Raw genomic sequence first — 6,000 nt, forward strand, 5'->3', positions numbered from 1 at the left:
TGCGTTTTTTAATCATAGTACGAACAATTGTGTTGAACCATCGGCACGAGGACGATTTTCTTTGAACACAACGCATTGGTACATGGGCATAGTAAAGAGTGAGTACCGTTTCATTTAAAAATTTGAGTTTATCGTTCACATTAGATAAACTCCAGCAATCGGCCCAGTCAACACGAGATATGTCAGCAGTCAAACTGTTAAGGTTAAGCGAGCGACAGTCAGGGAAGCTATATGTAACAGGAAATGAATTATGCTGGCCAAAGTCAAAATCAAACGAACAGAAAATTAAATCATGGTCAGAGATAAATGATATTTGGTCAAATTTTAAAACGGAGGACGGATCGGTGACAAAGAAATAATCAAGCAGACTAAGACAACAGTTATTCGCGAACCTTGTTGGTACTGATGAGTTAACTAATGAAAGACCAACACCAGACACATCGTCCAACAGACGGGAACTATACATGTCACGACATAACATATTAACATTAAAGTCACCACACACAACGATATTATCAAAGTCAACTGTGAAAGCAGATAGCATGCTACAAAAATCACTTACACTAGAACACCTATTAGGATTATACACGCATGACACAAGGATTTTTGACGCAGAACTAGACACTTCAATAAGTACAAACTCAGTTATACTCTCAACAGAATGGGAAACTATGCGAGTCTTCAGATGATATTTGCAGTACACCGCCACTCCTCCACCCTTTCTATTAAGTCTATCATTTCGATATATTTTATAGCCCTCTATTTCAAAGTGTGCGTCTCTTAAGTCATGTCTAAACCAGGTCTCAGATACGCAAATAACATTCACAGGCGACCGCTCAAAGGTTCTCCTAACCAGATCCATTTTCTCATAATTAAGACTTCGTGCATTAAAATGTACAACATTAAATCCTTTTTGTCTACTGCACATGATATTTAAAAGTGCAAGACTATTTTCACCAATGCTATTCATTCCACTGTTTAGAATCATTTATATAGCGTAAGTTAAAAGAAACCCCAAGATAATTACAAATAAACCGAAGTAAAGATACCACACAGTGACTGAGTTTAACTACACTTACAAAATATATATATACAAAACTGAAACGACAACATACCATTACTATATACGTAAGCATTTGGTGAAATTTGAAGCTTCTAGCTGTTAAAATGGGGTCAATATGACAGTTTATATGAAGTATATAATATATATACCACCGATCTCTATGATTTTTTCAGACAACAATATATGCTATATACGAAAGGATTTTGTGAAATTTGAAGCTTCTAACTGTTAAAACGGGGCAGAAATTGCGCAAAGTTTCTTATCTGAACAATCGTTTGTATGAGATATATACTATGTATACCACCGATCTCAATGATTTTTTCAGACATCAATATATGCTATACACGTAAGCAGTTGGTGAAATTTGAAGCTTCTAGCTGTTAAAATGGGGTAGAAATTGCGAAAAGTTTCTTATCTGAACAATCGGTTGTATGAGATATATACTATATATACAACCGATCTCTATGATTTTTTCAGACAACAATATATGCTATATACGTAAGCAATCAGTGAAATTTGAAGCTTATAGCTGTTAAAATGGGGTAGAAATTGCGAAAAGTTTCTTATCTGAACAATCGGTTGTATGAGATATATACTATATATACAACCGATCTCTATCATTTTTTCAGACAACAATATATGCTATATAAGTAAATATTCGGTGAAATTTGAAGTTTCTAGCTGTTAAAATGGGACTAAAATTTGCGAAAAAATATATATATATACTATATATATGTAGGAATATTTGTCCAAATATAAAGTTTTAAATTATTTTAATTCGCTTTATTTATCAATATTAAATTAACATTTATTCATTTAGGTATTTCGATTATAATTCGGTTTTCAAAATTTGACGATCTGTATGAATATGTAAAACGATCTTATTTTTTAAGCTGCCTGAATCGTACTGCTTTTTCTCTATTCAAAAAAAACGTAAATTCAAAATCTAAGATTGCTATATTCTATACCTGATCACTAAAGTTGTTAATAGTACAAGTGAAAAGTCCGTCACTCTACATCCAGCACTACATTCGGCCATCCTGATTTCATTCGACCCCGAATGAGTTAGTCCACTTTTTCATATATTCCGCCACAGTACATGTCTTCCCCGGTCCCTCGTGATTTCCTACCTTTTCGACTTCATATCTACCATGGTTAAGCTTTTTAATTATTTTATACGGCCCTAGGAATTTCGGCTTTAATTTTAGTCCACTACCAAACTGGGTTCTTTTTATAGCTACCAAATCATTAATTTCATAACTCGTTTCTTGTTTAATACGTAAATTGTATGATCTACGGTTTTCCTGCTGAATACGAGAAATATTTTCTATAGCTTGATTACGAACTAATTGTCGATCTTCATTTAACTCATCTAAAGCTGCATCTTCCAAAAGTTCTTGAAGTTCTGGCATATTGGCTATACGCATATCTAGTCCCGTTAGAATCTTAAATGGAGCATGCTTTGTACTTCGTGGAGGTGAATTATTTATAAATTGTTGTACTCTATCTATGTGCTTGTACCAATTGCTTGGTGTCTCTGTGCACAGCTTCGATAACATAGGAACTACTACCCTATGCATTCTCTCCACTTGTCCATTTCCACGTGGTACTCCGGTGGTAATTATTAAATGCTGAATGTTTTCACCCTCACAATACTCTTTAAACAAATTTGAAGTAAAAGCAGCTCCTCTGTCAGAAATAATACGTTTTGGGTTACCAAATATCGCTGCTTGTTTCTGAAGTCTGTCAACTACTGCGTCCACTCCAGTATTCTTTGTGGGGTACAGCCACACAAACTTGCTGAATGCGTCTACGACCACAAATATATAATTATACAATTTGCTAGTCGTTTCTAGTGATCCTACATGGTCAACGTGATACGTCCCTAAAGGTTTATCTTCCTTATTAATAGTATTCAAAAATCCTTCTTTCCTTCCTAACTTTGCTTCATTTACTATACATTCAATGCAACTTCGCACCACCTGCCCTACTTTAGCACTAACTTGAGGTATGAAAAACGTCTTCTCTAACAAGTCTTGGGTTTTCTTTGTCGAGAAATGCCCTTGCCTATGTGCCATTTTTATGACCTCTTCTTCCATATCTGCTGGTACTACTATTAACTCTTTTTGGGGATTCCTAAAGAGGATATCATATTTCACATAAAAGTCCTCATACACGTCTTTTTCTAAAATTTTGCGAACTGCTTTTGTCCATTCGTCTTTTAATTGTGCTTGCTTAATTCGGTGCTTTAGCGAGTCCTCCAACATTAAACAATATACCCTACTTAACGCGTCAACATGCTTCATTCGAGTTCCCGGTCTGTGTTCAATTTCATAATTAAAATCTTGCAAAAACAAAGCCCATCTCGCAACCTTAGGGGGAACTTCCTTTCTCTTAATGGTCATTGTAAATGCATTACAGTCCGTTATAATTTTAAATTTTAAACCTAATAGATATATTCTCCACTTCTTTAAAGCTTCAATTATAGCCAATACTTCAAGCTCATATGACGGGTAATTCTCCTCTAGCGGTTTTGTTTTCCGACTCATATATTGTACCGGATGTAAATGTTGATCATCCGGATCCTTCTGCAGCAGAATAGCTCCATATCCGTACTTACTGGCATCAGTATGGACTTCAGTTGCCGCACTTTGTGAAAATAATCGTAACACTGGCGACTTTTGTAAATGAGCTTTCAGTTCCTGAAATGCTAATATTTCTTTATCTCCTAATTTGAAAACAACATCTTTCCTTAACAAGTCTGATAAAGGTCTGGCAATTATAGCAAAATTTTCTATAAACCGTCTGAAGTAGGAAGTTAGCCCTAAAAATCTCTGTAAACACTTCTTGTCCATTGGAATTGGAAAATTCTGGACAGCTTTGGTTTTTTCTTCTGAAATTTTTACGGTACCATTTTCTATAATATATCCTAAAAATTCTACTTTGCGTTTTAGGAATTGACATTTCTTCCACTTAATCTTCAATCCATGCTCAGAACTAACCTTCAAAACCTTCTTTAACTTATCAATACCTTCATTTTCGTCTTTTGCCGGGATTACCAAGTCATCCATATACGTAATCAGTGTGCCTTCTTGGATTAGCGTCCGAAACACCGCATTTATATATCTACAGAAAACAGCTGGGGAATTCGAAATACCAAATGGTACCACACAAAACTCATATTGGCCATCGCTAGTTACAAATGCAGTATACTTCCTCGATTCTGGTTGTACTGAAACATGGAAAAACCCATTTGTCAAATCTAGCGTTGTGAAAACTAGACCACCTTGCAATTTATCTAAAACTTCATCCATAATAACCATCGGAAAATTATCCCTTACTATTTTTTTATTTAATTGCCTGTAATCACAACATAAGCGCTTTCCCCCATCCTTCTTTGAAACAACCACAATTGGGGAGGCGAAGTTGGAATTGCTAGGAACAATTATTCCATCCCTTAACCACTCTTTTATTTGATTATCAACGAAGCGACGATCTTCATATGACATCCTCCTCGGACGTTGATAAACTGGTACTTCATTTGACAAAACAATTTCCATTTTTATAGGTGATTCGCAATCACCCATTGGTGCATATTCATTAACTAAATTAGTTACCTCTCTGGCCAAACTCTTGTTTAAATGATCCACATCTAGTGTCTTAACTTCTTTTAATTCATTCAAGTTCATTACATCGAACTCTTTTATCCAACTTTTAGGCTTTAGATCAACATCAGATTCACTTAGCACCTCATTTCTATATTTATCTAGCGAATCCTTACTTTTGAAAACAACTTCCTTTTCAGTATATATATATATATATATATGTATAAATAATATCGACATCCCTCAAAATTGCTTTTCCTATTATCCCTGCGAATTGAATATCATGTTCCCTGACTACATGAAATGTGATATTTAACGATAACTCATCTACACATATGCATGTTTCAAAACTGCCTATCGTCTCAATCACGTTTGCACAAGCACTGTATAATTTTCTTTTGTCATTTCTCAATATAACCTCACAGCCACACAGTAATAACGTATCGTAACGCATTATGTTCAAAGAACATCCCGAATCAATAAGTGCTTCGAATTTAAAATCAGCCACTTTAATTGTTTTAAAGTGTAACTCATCCCTAACGCTATTACAAAAGGGTTGAAAAATCTCATTACCCAAAATGTTAACTGTGCTCGGTTCCCTCTTTGTTTCTTTAGATCCCTTGGATTTATCCTTACACTCAAATGAACGATGACCCATTTCGTTGCATTTGAAACATTTAAATTGCTTTTGTGGACACTGTGCTGCCATGTGAGATTTATCTCCACACTTAAAACACCTCTTTGTCGTGTCCTCTTTCGATCTTCCCATACCTAATTTAGTCTCTCCCATTGGTACATTTGACGCTACCTTTACCGGCGCTGAATATGCTTTGCGTATCTTCTCATACACTTTCAATTGCTCTTTTAAATCTTCGATATTCTTTGCTTGGTACAACATAGACTTATTAAATCTAGAGTCAGGAATACCCTCAATAAAGTAATCTATGATACTTGCCTCATCTAAATTTATCTGTTTACTTATCTCCATAAGACTATATAAATATTCGCGAAAGCTTTCATTATGATGTTTACGCCTATTCTTTAACAATTTATGAACATCTGACGAGCAAATTTTCGAACCAAATTCCGATACTAATGCCTCTTTCAAACTATCCCAGTTAAAAATTCTATTTTGACTTCTGACGAAAAGCTTGGCTGCTCCACGCAAAAGCTGCTTTCCATAAACAAATCTTTGTAAATCATTCCAATTTACAATATCGGCATTTAGCTCGAACTCATTTACCCAGAACCTAACATCTAAAGATTCTTCGCCATTAAACGGACTAATACAATCACTCATATCTTTCAATGTAAACTGCTGTTGTCTTACCA

Source organism: Eurosta solidaginis, chromosome X (genome assembly GCF_040869045.1).
Source record: "Eurosta solidaginis isolate ZX-2024a chromosome X, ASM4086904v1, whole genome shotgun sequence".
NCBI classification, from domain to species: Eukaryota; Metazoa; Arthropoda; class Insecta; order Diptera; family Tephritidae; genus Eurosta; species Eurosta solidaginis.